The following is a 15243-nucleotide window of genomic DNA, read 5'->3' as shown; positions in this document are numbered from 1 at the left end:
AGGTCAGCATTCTTCTTGCTTTTTATCTACACCAAATGCACAAAAAATTGGGAAATGAGCACCACAATGGGCTTGCTTATATTTGCCTTCAATACTGGGACTATAAAATGCTGGATCTGGACTAGTAATATAACACACCACTATTATAACACACTAGACTCATCTGTTTAACAAGCAAAAGCATTTACTATTCTTTCATCCAAGATGGTCCCGTTTTTTCATTCTACCTGTTGGGAAATATTTAACTTCCATAAGAGCAGAAGGTTCCTAATACTTCCACAAAAAATTCCTTTCGCCCCAGCCAAGAATGTGCATTTTGAATGGCTCTATTAAAACCTTTGATAGCATGCTTGACATTAGATTTCTAATATTTAGAGAACTAGGTGCCTGGAAAGGATTAAGTGGAGATGGATCTTTCAAGGCTAGTTAAAACTCTTTTTGCATCTATTCTGCCCTGGACACATGAGTAGTCTGCTCTCCAAGAATAGGAGACTATGGAGATCCAAATAGGGCACTAAAAGCATAAATGCTCATTAAGCACTTTTAAAAGCTCTGTAAATTAAACCATTACAAAGTCTTGTGGCACCTTAAAGACTAACAGATTCGTGGTGATCCCCCCCACCAAAGAAACACACCATTCATGGTGTAAAGTCTAACACATGAAGTGCTATCCTCAGATAGCCCATGCAGAGAAAAATACAGTGGACAGTGGAATCAAATGACTAGGAAACACAAGAAGTACAGTGTGACACACTTAAAATGCCAATTATTTTAGTGGAGGCGCTGAAAAGATTTTGGACAGGTCATCCTACTTCTAAATATGCTGTTATGGTTTCCTAATGTTCCCTAGCAGAGAATAAAAATAAAAAATAAACTGCCATTTAAAAACTCCCTTTTAAGACTGCCTTCCTCGACCCCCATTTCCCATGCAGAATATGTTTGGAATGAAAGGTGGGGCTGAATTAGAATAGGGGGGAAATCTGATTAGGCAGCAGTGGAGGGAGGTCTGCAGAGTCCCCCAGGCTCTGCTTTGTGTGTAAGCCAAGTTGCCTTCTGTGATAACAATTCACCTGCACTGCTGCGCTAACTGAGGTTCCTGAGGTGAAGGTGTGCTGCACAAGAAGGCAAATTGTTGGTGAGGGGAAGAGATCTCTTACTGAGTTCTGTGTAGAATAATCCTCAGTGGCAGACATAAGGACTCTGTGCCTAGCTGAAAAGGACAGGAGGGCTTTTATGTTACAGGCAAGAAAGGGCACCAACGCCCAATCAAATGAAGTAATGAAAATAGTGGCAATTCAAAATCCATTAGGGGCTTCGCACTTTGTTCCCTTTCCCCTGTCAGTAAAAAAAACAACACACTGCTCTTAGTACTCCACATTTCTAGCTCTTGCCAGAAATAATTACAGTAGTCTGTGCCTCAAGACAACTTTGAGTCCACAAGGTCAGAATCAGAGCATCACTCAGCAGTTTTCACAAGCATTACAGAAAATCCAGGCGAAACCTTAAAAAAAACCCACCCATGTCACCCAGTTCCAGAGCAGAGGCCTTGCCTTCTTAAAGGAAAGGGTTTTGCCACCAATTTTGACCACTTCCCCCACTTCAGCTCTTGTGGAATAATAGGGGGATCAGAATGTCTTCAACATCTCTCTCTCCCAGGGTCAATCCAGCTCTTACGCTCCTTTCTTCTTGCCATCCCTTTTATTTCAAAGTTCAATAAACAGGAAGAAAAGGGAAAAGGTCTTGACAAATCCCATCAAGGCTCAGGAAAAACCAAGCCTGCCTCCAGCTGACATACCAGGCCCTGCGCTAATGAGAGGTAAGGAGGCACCTAAGAAGAACAGGCAACAGCAAAGAGAAGGAGAAATGAATTATTCACATTGCATGCAGTAGACAGCTGCACAAATCACACACTTTCCACACCTAAAAGGGACAAGCACCAGATCCTTGCAGGTCCCCATGCTTGACCAGGGCTTCTACATCTTGCATCCCAAGAGAGGCAGCCCAGAGGCCAACAGCTGCATCCAGTCAAGAATGGAATTTGCAGCTGAAAGGCTTTTGTGCAAGGGATGCACAATAGCCAGGCCAGTACAGGGGAGGGTCAGAGTTAACTCTTTGATCACCACAGCCCCAGAGGGCAAAAAAGAAAGGAACAGCCTGTAGTTGCCATTCTTTCTAAAATGGCACATATGTTATCATGCATATTCAATCTGATCACTGATCACAGCAGGCCTCTAGTATTATTCAAGCAACAAGAATATGTGTTCCTAGAACTGAGAGCTCCAGCAAGCAGTGAAAAAGCTCATCCCCATCCCATCTCTATAGCATAACACCAAATACCTTGGATGCTGAACGCCTTGCAAGTTGAACGTTTTGGCTCCCGAACACCACAAACACAGAAGTGAGTGTTCTGGTTTGCGAACGTTCTTTGGAAGCTTCCTTCAGCTTCCGGAACGGATTCCGTTCGACTTCCAAGGTACCACTGTAACCTTTTTTTATCCTGTATGAGAATGAAAAACCAACCTTGACAATACACACCACAGTGCCTGGGGTGCAAAGGAGACCAACAAAGTGGATGAACTGCTGCGAGGGTTCTTGTCCATCTATAGATAGTGGAGAGTAGACATGGTCCCACAGTCACCAGGATAAATGAGCTCCAGATGAAGAGTCAATGTCCATTGTTCAAGAGCACCTGAAACAGCACAGAGAGGCTGAACAAGGGTCAAAGTATAGGTGATACATATACCTCCCCTTTTTACCTTCTCCCGGCCCCTTAAGGGGCTACCTGTTACTTCAGTGTAGAAGATTACCTACATTCAAATTATTTGGTACCCAGCGCTGCACCTCAGTTGTATTTATACTACTATTTCTATACTGCCATACCATAAAGCAGGACAGTGCTCATAATAAAGACAATGAAAAAGAATGCAATGTTTTATCACGATAGGAAGCTGCCATCAGAAAAATAAATAAAGCATTTGCTACTCAGGATTGATTCATATGACCCCATTTACTCAGTATATCTAGGGAATTGTGTTAATTTTGGTACAGGGGAGCCCCAGCTTTCCAGCAGGTGGAAATGCTGACCGTAAATATTGCTCTTATGGGCAACAGAGGTTTTAGCAACCTCACTGTAAGAACAAGGGTAGCACAAGGCCCCCATTCAGCCCATATTTTGTTACGTTTCAGAGAGAAACTAATCAATCTTGCAGCCCATTAAAAGAGGTTGTGCTATGACAGAAAATGAACATGGCTGTGATGGCTCACACTGGTTTTACAATTACACTATAAAATTACACTACTAGCAGAATGGGATAGGATACCCATATTTTGGTTTCCCCCCTTGAAGAGCCAGCTGCCAAAGGAGTGAATGTCAATTGGGAGACTTGTCAGCGTAACAGTGCAATCCTATTTCTACTCAGAAGTGAGTCTCATTGTGTTGAATGGGCCTTACACCCAGGGAAGTGTGTATGAGATCCCAGCCAAAGGCCCACTGAACACAACAGAACTGTATTTCTAATGTATTGTATAGGATAGCATATGCTGCAAGTATCTCGCCCAGTAGGAGATATGTGAAATTTAACCATCAAACCTGAGCCCCGGGCTCATTAGAGATAATTTTAACAGGAAAAGGCATCACCTTTGATTTCTTAGTGGGAATTAGTTTTGAATGCAGTTTGAAAAGAATTCATCCTATTATGAATTTTAGAATTCCAAGGTCAGGCTCTGAAAGGAGTTCTTTGACCCAGCAGCTTACACACCTTGGGTAATTTGTATTTTTCTGAATTGTCATATAGAAAGGGTGGCAACTCTCAGGTAGGCTTGTAGGTCATATGTTATTTTGCCATTATAATAGAAATCCAGTATCTCTAAACCTTTCTTGGTAGTCACCTGAAGGCTCTTTTTCAAAGATTTTGTACTACATTAAAATAGCACGAGTTCTGCAACGTTTCCGAAATGTCTTGACAGAGCTCACAAGGAGCGTTATTGCCATTGCAAGATTATCCTTTGAATTGGAAAGCCAGTGTACTTTCTCTCTCAAATGTGCTTGCTAATAAGTGTCCCGCTGTTATCGTTTCAAGTGGCAGGTAAGTGTGCCCTTTTGTGAACAGCCTTACTCATTGCTTCGGTGTTTAACTTTGTTATGTGTGATAGCAAATGTGGCAAGAAATGCACAGGATTTAAATAAATAGTACTAAGACAAGCAGGCGGAACATGAAAAGAAGTGTGATTAATGCCACCGCACACACATTTTTAGGCTGCCAGCAGCTGCCTAAAATAAAAACAAACCAAATGTTTCTAGCCCCATACACATGGTGCTGATAACGCCAAGGTTGCAGGTTCGATCCCCATATGGGACAGCTGCGTATTCCTGCATTGCAGGGGGTTGCACTAGATGATTCTCAGGGTCCCTTCCAACTCTACAATTCTATGGTTCTATGTCCACAGATGCACCCAGCAGCACTGTGGGAAATGGCTGCTCTAAAACACTCAGCGTTTTGCTGAGGCACGATAAATGCAAAGGAAAATAATGAAGAGAAAATATTTACAAGAGGCACAAAACAGTATGTTAGTAAGCCATCCTTCTTCGCCAGCTTCCACATGCACAGCGTTACCAGAGAATTCTTTGTCTTCAAGCCGAAATCTCTGCCTAGCAAGAAGATTTAATTCCTGTTCTCAAAACAGGTTTGTCAAGCACAGTGCATATTCCCACTTGCAGAAGTTATTAAGCATTTATACAAGCTCAAATTATAACATTTGCTGCAAATGCTGCCAATACCAACAGGAATTTACTTGCTAAGGCATCACAGTCAGTCCAAGCTGGGTAGGACACAGTAGAATAGGGAACAGACATTTTGAGAGAAACATTGCATTTACCGGTACTCATTTCCACCATGACAATTACTTTTAATACACAGTTGTACTCTAGCTAGAAAGCTTTCAGTGGGAGGATTACCCTTGAGTATGTTTAATACCACCCCAATAATTATCTTTCTAAAAACATGGATGTAGGATTTAAAAACGGAATTCTTCATATCAGTTTCTTGGACTCTATGAAACATTTGCTTAGCATTTTAGCTATTACATGCAGAAAAACCCACAGCCTGACTAAATAGCCACTTTCCTGTTAGGCTGCTGGGTAAGAGAAGATGACACAACCTGCCAGGGCTTGAACAACTAAGTGTGCTCTTTGGAAAAATCAAACAATTGCACCATTCACCTGGAAACTGCAGGAACAGCAAAACCTTACGGTAAACTTGTGTGTTTTGGCATTTTAGGTTTAGAAAAGCTCTAACCCCATAGCTGGATTGCTCAAGTCGGAATGCAAGCTCAGCAGCAGTACGGGAAAGAAACCCAATATAAAAGGTGATGCCTTTGGGAAGTACTGGAAGCAGCATCACGCAATAAAAGTGTTAAAGGAATCAGTGGAACACAAATTTTACAGAGGCATTTCACAACACACAGCATCCAATATAGTCTAGTAAAAATAAGGCTGAGATAAAATAAATCATTTTTAGGATAACATTTAAGCTAGCAGAAGTAGCAACATACTAATAGCTGCAATGTCCAGTTTGATGCAAAATGAGGCTATTCTCTGTCACAAGTTGCTACTGGAAGTGCCTGAAAACAGAAACAGTTGAAAACTAACAGGCACTGAGGCTGCAGTATCTCAGTTTCTATAGGGTCAAATGGGTCCCCTTATTTGATTTATTTTTATTATATATCTTCTCTTCTTCCTAAAGGAGGAAATGATTTTAAAATATTTTACAGGAGCATTTGTACCTTTAGTACAACACTCATGAAGAAAAACCTCTCTAATGCTTTTAACCCAAATAAAAGGTAAGGGACCCCTAACCATTAGGTCCAGTCGTGACCGACTCTGGGGTTGCGGCGCTCATCTCACTTTATTGGCCGAGGGAGCCGGCATACAGCTTCCGGGTCATGTGGCCAGCATGACTAAACCACTTATGGCAAAACAGAGCAGCGCACAGCAACACTGTTTACCTTCCCGCCAGAGCGGTACCTATTTATCTACTTACACTTTGACGTGCTTTCGAACTGCTAGGTTGGCAGGAGCAGGAACCGAGCAACGGGAGCTCACCCCGTTGCGAGAATTCGAACCGCCGACCTTCTGATCGGTAAGTCCTAGGTCTGTGGTGCCACGCGCGTCCCTTTATACGTATTGTAAATTTCCTTCACTATACCAGCATTGACATACAGTCGTACCTTGGTTCTTGAACAGAATCCGTGCTGGAAGTCCATTCGACTTCTGAAAATGTTTGAAAACCAAGGCATGGTTTTTGATTGGCCGCAGGAGCTTCATGCATTCAATCGGAAGTCACGGAAGCAGCGTCAGATGTTCAGGTTCTAAAGAATCTGTTCAGGTTCCAAAGAACACTCACTTCTGGCTTTGTGGCGTTAAGGAGCCAAAACATTCGAGTCACAAGGCGTTTGAGAACCAAGGTACGACTGTACAGAATGTTGTTGTTTAACAGTCATTATCATAACCTGCTATCACATAGTCACACCCAGCACAGTACTTTGTTTGGGTTCAAGTCGTGCTCAAGCAAGGTGCCTCAGGCCAATAGCAGCCAATATAGGTAAAAATGAATTAGGAAATGAGGTGTGGTTTACAGTATGTTGTGCCCAAGCCAGTTGTCAGGCTGGACACAATTCTATGCTTGCCCTGTGGGTCGCTGACCTGAGGTCCAAAGCACACTGAGGTACACACCTCAATTCCTTATGATTTTTAATACATTGGACGTTATTGGTATGGGGCATCATGCTTGACAGTGTCTTGTCACTTCCTGTCTAGATCAAGATGGAGACCACTTCTTTCACAGCTCTGAAAGAGGTCTCTGCAACCAGATGGGGCCTCTTTGAGGAACCACGTGAGGATGGCCTGCAGTGCCTGGTGTGATTCCCCCCTCCCCACCCTATAATGAAGTCAGCCTGACAACTAGGAATAGGGGAGCCAGGAGAAGCCTTTTTGAATTGATCTAAACACAGCAACTTACAATATTTTTCTTCTTATGGTAGCCCAATTGTTGCGGCAAAATACAATACAGGTAGGTTAGAATTTACATGTATGTTTTGCTATCTTTACTGGACTCACATTATAATTGTCTGATCTTAGCCGTTATCAGCTGGAATCAACAGAACATAAAATAATGTTGCCAAGCCATAAGAATTGGATTTTGCCTAAATGAAAATCCAGGGTCTACACTCCTTTTTTTTTTTTTTTTTTTGTAGATCACTAGTGATAACACTTTCTATTCGGAGAACCTTGCAATAATGCCAGCTGGCTTAGGTTGCCATGAAGCATGAGTCACAGCTGAATTGGCAAGCACTGTCCTTCAGTGAATCCCCAAATAGTTACTGCAAATGAGTCTCTCACCAAACTCAAGTCGAGAAGGCTAGGGCTAGTACAATTCTTCCACAATTCTTGCACTGTCTGTTCCTTGAATTTTAAGCTTGCGAGGTTCTAGGACCTGATTTATCTTTTGCAAGGAGCCTATATCAACAATTGCCAATGCATTATTAGTGACAATATAATCTATCGTAGATATATGGGCATGGATCCTGAGACCCCTGAATGAAAGGAAGTTGACAAAGAGAATTTTCATTCCCCCACTCACCCCAGCACCCTATCCAATGGGGGAGAGGAGACAAAATCAGACAGCTTGAACAAGCAGTTTCACTTGAAGCTGCATTTGAGGCTGCCTCAAAATGCTAATGTTAGAAGGCACATCTGCAGGAGAGGACAGGCAGGTGGAAGGGGGTGCTTAACCCAACTCATGGCTGCCAACTCTCCCTTGAAAACATCTTCCGGGGTTTTACTCCTTTCCCCTCAGCATGCAGAATAGCATTTATGAGGAGAATCGGTCAGCATGAAAATTCTTAACCCAGCCTTCCCCAGCCTGGTGCCTTCGCCCATGGACTATGACTCCCATCAGCCCCAGCCTCCGAAGCTGTGCTAGCTGGGGATCAATGGGAGTTGCAGTCCAAAATGGCTGAAGAACACCAGGTTAGGGAAGGCAGGTTAAGCACTACCGTCCTCCCTTCTCCACTACAAGCCCACCTCTCAACCCAGTTGTGGGATTGCCTTGGCAAATAAGGGGTTGGGAAGAGGCTTTTGTGAAGGTTCTGCCTCTAGGGGAAATACTTATTTCAAGAGCTTAGAGAAATCCTTTGTTATACCATCAGCATTTGCAGTGGGGTTGACCTTTTTCGAAATAAAGAGGAGCGGATGCTTAATTTAAACAGCTCTGCACAATGGACCAAACATTACAAGGAAATGCAACCCTCAGATCAAGCCCTCCAACAAGTCCCTTGTAACAGCCCCATTCAGAAAGAGATAACTCCAGCTGAAACACAAGTTGCTAGCAGTAAAGCAAGCTGTCCTGAAGGGTAGAAAATTAATGGGAGCTGCAGAGCCCCTCCTGGCCTTGGGGTGCCTTCTGTGATGCAAAGATGCATGCAGAATCTCAGGTCCCCTGCACTAAGACAATTCTTGAAGACTGGCAAAATGCTTTCCAAGGACTTTCAGCTTTCATTACCAGGCTAAACATGAACAGTAACACACTTGGATGAGTAGCTTAGAGTGGTATGGAATATGCTGGGAGTGTCGAGGTGCAACTCAGCTTGCGCTGTGGGCTTGTGTATCTGCATGAGAAAGGGCAGAGAGAGAGGAACCTCCAACCTTCCTAGACTGTCCTTGTGTTCATCTTCCTTCAAAGCTAGATGGATACTCTTAGGTAGGGTTGCCATATTCTGAAGAGCAAAAAAGAGGACGCAATGATGACTCTCATCTCCCTACAGTATGTAGGCTATAGAAGCTGTGATATATTGCTAAGGGGGGCAGGAGAAGAGAAGAGGAAAGCAAGTCTTTAACCACCAGTTATATGTGTATCTCATCCAGAAAGTATAGCCAGAGACATTTTGGCAAATTTAAAAAATCCACCCAGACAGAATTTTTCCCTCTGAAAAAGAGGACATGTCCTGGAAAAAGAGGACCCATGGCAACCCTAGTCAGTTGCTGACTTTACTTCTTATTCCCTCCTTTTCTTCTTCATGCTTTCCTCTTGACATATCTTCCCAGCAGACATATTTTGGATCTCTCTTCTCTTGAGACACAAGAGCAAGCATGGCTCATCACATCTCAACCTTAGGAAAGATTCCCATTCTATTTGGCTATCGACACGTATTTCCAGTAATAAATATTCACTTTGTTTTCTTAAACCGAGAGTCTCCACGTGATTACATCCAGGGAAAGTGTGCTTCTCCAACAAGGATTCTGCTTCAGGTCAGCTTCTGCCGGCATTTAACTCCAAATGCTAAGAAAATATACCCCAGAACAGGTGCCAAAAGCAAAGAGACCGGAATCTACAGTCCTTTGCAGCCTCAACACTCCCAAGAACATATTTCAATTAAAGCATTAATAAGACTAGTAAGGAGGCTGCTTCTCTACTTCCTCTGCTCTCTGCTTTTAGAGTTCTCTGCAGGCCCCGTTGGAATATTTTCCAGCTCCAGCAAACAAAGAGAGTCTCTAAAAAGCTGCGCCTTATGCCTTTCATCTTCTGCCAAGTTCAGATAACATTTTAAGGTTATACTGGCTTTAAGTCCTATGTTTCCAGAAAAAAAATTAATGGAAGAACAGAGTGTAACTGAAGTCAGGGACACTGTTCATTCTGTTCATTCATTAAACTTAAAGTGCAAGAGCAGAAATGTGGTTCACAGAGATCAGAAGCACTGAATGCATTTTCCATATTTATCCACACTCAATGCCCTCATTATCACAGATTATTTAGTTCCACTCCAATCTGCATTCAGGCCAGGCCATGGGACTGAGTTGACCATGGCTGACATGATGGATGACCTTCACAGAGAGAGGAACAAGGAGAGCACAACCTTGTTCCTGCTTCTTGATCTCGCAAGCCAAGAGACTGAATCAAGAGGGCACAGCACTGGAAGAGTGCTTTTCAGCCCCCTGGTGGTTACGCTATGGGGTGCTGCAGAGCACTATTCTATCTCCAGAGCTATTTAATGCTACACGAAGCCTCTGGGGGTGATCATTGGGAGCAAGATGCTATCAGAATGCTAACTACACTCAGTTTCATTTCTCCGTAACATCTGAATGAAGCTGTGTGGGCCCTGGGCTGGTGGCCTAGGTGGAGTGGTGAGATGGAGGAAGGAAAATAAGCTTAGCTTTAATTCTGGCAAGACAGAGGCACTATGGGTTAGTGGCTCCTGCATCCAAGAAATTGGTCAACTGCTTGCCCTGGACAGTTTTGCACTGTCCCCGAAGGAAGAGTTTTCAGTTTGGGGGTGTTTCTTGATCCAGCTCTGTCACTGGAGGCCCAGGGTAGCCTCAGTTGCTAGAAGCCCCTTTTACCAGTTGTAACCTTGTGACAGCCACATTCATTCCTGGACCAGAGAACCTGACCACAGTAGTTCAGGCACTGGTGACTTCAAGTTTGGATTACTGCAGTGTACTCCACGTGGGGCTTCCCTTGTGCTTGATCTGGAAAACACTTAGTAGTTAGGACCTTTTTACCTGCCTTACCCCACTCAACCACTTCAGTTTGTGAAACTGGTACTACATAATACTCACTTATAAGAAATCAGTATTTTAGTGTGCCAGCATTTACTTCAATAATCTTAAGATACCTCTTTTTAACTGTTTTTAATCAATAATTTTAAGATGGCATCATAGAACTGTAGTGTTGGAAGTGACCCCAGGGGTCATTCCCCTTCAGTGCAGGAATCCTGCCCACAGCCATCTCAGGGTGGGTTTGAACCACCAACCTTCTGGTTGACACAGGCAGATGCACTGAGCCACAGAGATCAGGTTTTAGTATGTATTTCTGTAAACTGCTTAGAGATTTTCCTGCAATCAAGCGGTATATAAATCCTGTTAAATATATTATCAAAATTGGGAGGTGCTGCATGCGTTTTTAAAATCACTCTGGGACTTACACCATATTTGCAACCTGAATGGATAATATTTGTAGGATATGAAAGCCAAAATACCCAATCCAATTCTGATACTTAGGCTTTATATTTTACTAAGTGGAATGACTGTAGCCTTCATATTGAAAAGATGGCCTGTAGGTATATGCACATGGCAGGGGACTGTGAATTAGGGTTGTCATACGTCCGGAATTTCCAGTACATATCCAGAATACTGCAGCCGCAAGCTGTGTCCAGTGTCAGCAGTGTTGTTTTTGCTGATTTCCCTCAGAAATAGCTCATTTCTTTGAGATTTTGCAAAAGAAAAGTTCAACTTTTCTGTTCTGATTTTCACTTTCTGAAATATAGCATCTCAAGTACAAAAGTCCTTCACTCTCCCTCCACTCTGCCACAAAGCACAGCAACAAAATTCAAGGAGCAATATTTCAAACTCTGCCAGCAAATCCCAACATGACCCACATTTAGCTTCTTCTCTCCCTTCTCTGGGCGACTGGTTACGCCATGTGGAGGTCAGGTGGCCAAACTCCCTGCTGACCTTTGCCATTAATTATCTGTGTTCAACTGCATACCCCTTTGGGCCTCCAGTCCCGCCCCCGTCCCGCCCAATCACTCCCTTCAGCTTCTTTCCCTCCTAGCAAACAGCATATTTTTTCCCCTTCCCCAGCTAATTAAACTTTCATGCACACATAAGCTTGCCTGCATCTACTGGCTCCTACTTTGCATTACCTTACTCCAGCATTAAGAAACCGGGACACAGTTGTGGGTGGTGGCGGGTGAGCTGCACTCCTAAACTTTCCATAAGTATGTTTAGCACTACTGGAACATCAACTGTACTGGAGAACAAAGCTCTTCTGAATCCTTTGCTAATGGGAATAGGTAGAGCTGGCAGTAAGGCTTATATGCCTACCCCATCCTTCACTCAACCCTTAAAAACCAAATACAATCCTATTGCAATCAGGGGAGCTTCTTCCCAGGTAAGTATGCCTGGGTTTGCAGCCTAAAGCCTTTTGCCAGGATCTGAGGAGACCATCTGGCAAGTGTCAACAACAGTAATACTGCCTCCCCAAGTGCAAAGAATGTTACTAACCAGCCAACCAACCTTTTCTGTCTGTCCTGCAAAGGCACCCTTTGGAGAAAGAGAAAGAGAAAGAGAAAGAGAAAGAGAAAGAGAAAGAGAAAGAAAGGGATCTGGAGTTCCAGTTATTCATATACTGTATTGGCCCCCTGTTGTGGTTGACAAAAGGATGGAATCAAAGCACCATGACAATAAGCAGCATGTGAATACACTCCCACCAGACACTGCCACATACCAGCTCAATTCCCTCAGGATGCTAAACAGCAGTAGACAGGACTGATTCACACCAAGGCTACCTCTATTGGAAGCATCAAGCAGATTTTCTTTCCCAACCTCCACCAACATATGATTGCTACCAGAATTAGCAAGGTAATAAGAATCTGTTTCTACTTCAGTATATAGGCTCACTAGATGGCTTTGGAAAAGTTGTCTATCTGTAAATTGGGAATAACCATCTGGCTCACAGGTCTGTCCAACCCTAACAGGAAACGAGTAGGTACTTCTGAAATTGCCACAGCAAATTTCTGTCAAAACTATGTTCATGACAATACGGTAGGCTTTCAAGATTATGAGTAAAGGTGCCTTGTGTTTTTTACTTTATTTACTGAATCATGCATCACATAAAGGTAAAGGACCCCTGGACGCTTAAGGCCAGTCAAAGGCGACCATGGGGTTGTGGTGCTCATCTCGCTTTCAGGCCGATGGAGCCAGCATTTGTCCACAGACAGGTGGCCAGCATGACTAAACCGCTTCTGGCACAATGGAACACCATGACGGAAACCAGAGCACACGGAAACGCCATTTACCTTCCTGCCGCAGTGGTACCTATTTATCTACTTGCACTGGTGTGCTTTCAAACTGCTAAGTTGGCAGAACCTGGGACAGAGCAATGGGAGCTCGCCCTGTCGCAGGGATTTGAACCGCTAACCTTCTGATCAGCAAACCCAAGAGGCTCAGTGGTTTAGACCACAGCACCACCCGCTCCCATACAATCATCCCTGCAACCAATGTACGGTATGTGTTATGACTGAAATTCTTAAACCATCAGCTTGATTTATAAAGATAATAGTTCTGAGGCACTTGAACATTAAGCCTAACACAATCCCATGCCTATGTAATTGGGAGTCTCACTGAACCCAAAAGGACTTACAGGAACAGCCCTGGGCTGCACAAGTACTTACATCAGACACTCTCCATGTATGAAGGGGAAACAAAGGCTTATTGGCAGCATAAAAGTAAATAAAATACACAAATACCAAGCTGCAACAAGACAAAGACTTAAAATCTTCCCATTTATTGTAATATTAGCTTTCAAAGTCAAGAACCTATTTGTTGGCTTGACAACCACTAAAAAAAAATCTGAGGAGGGGGTTAATTGTTCTTATGCTGCTGTTTTAGTGTTTTAACTGCAATTTGTATCGCATTGTTGAGGACCCTGGGAAACTATTGAGGGCCAAATGGCAGCACAGAATGTAAAAAAGAGATTAACAATAGTTCACTAGCTGCATGACAGAGGTTTTTGCTCAGAAAGCTCATGCTTGCTATATATATCTCTCAGATATGATTTGCCCCTATCCATGGTTAGCCAATATATTAAACATTATATATTATGACCGAAGTGGCAATATGGTGCAGTGATTAGAGTGCCACACTAGAACCAGAGAAACCATGAAACTCCCTGGATCATCTTAGTCCATCCACTATCTCACAAATCTAGACATTGTTGTAGGAATAAAATGAGAGATAGGTCCCATTGAAAAGAATTACCCTAACCTACCAGAAGTTCCAAGAAGACACAGGAGTATCTTAAGGCCATTTCCCCTATGCATTCTTTGGAAGATCATGCCCCTTTTCCACCCAAAGCATGCATAGGGCTCACTTTGCACAGGTTCAAATTTCATGTCAATTACAAAAGCTCCCTAGAATCATGGCCTCTCAGGCTCATGGGGCTGCTTAGCCTCTGAATAGGTAAGCTATAAAAATATATGAAGATGACCTTCTCTGAGGATATGGAGAATACATTTCCTTCATTGCCACCAATTAACCACATATTCACCCAAATATTAATTAGGCAGCAGAGCTTCCAAACAGGTCAGAGCTCTCACACATCTCGAATTAGAAATTTACCACTGCAGGGAAAGACTCGATATAGTTTGGCCCGGGTCGTATTAACTTGGGAGCAAGACCATCACATTTACTTGGAAGAAAGCATGCTTCGGATCGCAGCCCTGCACATCTATCGCTAAATGATGAAGAAGGTGTAATTAACAGAAGGAAGATAATTTCAGACTTAGCAGTTCTGCAGAAGGACCAACAAGGAAAGGAACTTTTACTACTGCTAGCAAAGAACTCTTACTACAGCTCGAGTTATTATTACTTCTGATTTCACACATGCGGCGGCCAAAAGGCGAGCCGAGCGCTCTAGGGCGCTAAAATAACTCGAGGAAACGGAAGGCGCCCCTTTGGGAGCTTTAAAAATTTTTACGGTGGCGGTGACGGGTCGTGTATTTCAGGGAGAGGAGGGTGCCTCTGGAGGGGGAAAGGGCTGTTCTTTTTCCAGCCTCCTCACTTTCCCAGCTCCCCGTTCAGACCGCGCGCCCCGAAGGCTGCTGCCCCACATCCCAGGTGCTGTGCCGTCGGCCACCTGCTGCCTTTGCCTCCGCCAAGCAATAAAGCGGGACAAAGGGGAGGCGCCGGGCGGGCAACGCACCTGCCGCCAACAGCAGCTCGTCGTCCCCTTGCCCAGATTCATGCAGCTTTCCCACACAACTCATATTTCCCCCAAAAGAGGGACCCGCTGACGGCGGGCACCGTCCTCACGACGCACCTGCAAGGCGCAGCCAAGGCAGCCTCTCCTGGCAAGGGAGCGCTGAGCACCTGCCCGCGCTGAGCTGCTCGCGAGGGGTCTCTCCCTGAAGCGAAGGGATGCCTCCTCAACCCTCTGCGCCTGTGGTAATGCGCGCCCGCTTCTCCACCACGCAAGATGCGCGCAGCCTGACCGAGCCGCGCTCGCGCCCTCCTCGCCTCGCTCTCCAGTCCAACCCTTCCTTCCAACTCTCCTCCTCCTCCTCCAAGCCGGCACCTGCTCCTCCGAGCCGCTCCTCGCTCGACTCACTCGCCTCCCCACCACCCCGGTTCTTTCGCTCGGCGCTCGATTGGTTCGTTTCTCTCTCCATCGCAGGGTCAGGAGCTGCGCA

The 15243-nt window shown here is 44.3% G+C and overlaps 1 protein-coding gene and 1 long non-coding RNA gene across 8 annotated transcripts in view; one reads left to right on the top strand and one right to left on the bottom strand.

Moving 5' to 3' along the window:
* Positions 1–15243, bottom strand: part of LARGE2 (LARGE xylosyl- and glucuronyltransferase 2) — a 46688-nt gene extending 31445 nt beyond the window's left edge. For 3 of the 7 annotated variants that reach the window (XM_083455564.1, XM_083455569.1, XM_083455558.1), the window contains exons 1-2: positions 14874–15187; positions 2521–2689 (exon numbers count right to left, since the gene is read on the bottom strand). The gene's annotated coding sequence lies outside the window, so the exon portion shown is untranslated. Of the gene's footprint in view, positions 1–2520; positions 2690–14873 lie in introns of all 7 variants that reach the window. The other 4 variants (XM_083455566.1, XM_083455571.1, XM_083455570.1 and 1 more) reach the window with 4 other exon arrangements.
* LOC310684693 lies at positions 4781–7211 on the top strand. The gene is made up of 2 exons (XR_014514787.1): positions 4781–5249; positions 6815–7211. It is a non-coding gene; the product is annotated as an uncharacterized lncRNA (long non-coding RNA).

This window comes from Podarcis tiliguerta (assembly GCF_965153285.1).
Source record: "Podarcis tiliguerta genome assembly, chromosome: 1".
In the NCBI taxonomy this organism is placed as follows: Eukaryota; Metazoa; Chordata; class Lepidosauria; order Squamata; family Lacertidae; genus Podarcis; species Podarcis tiliguerta.
This window is presented reverse-complemented; position numbering and strand designations above follow the sequence as displayed.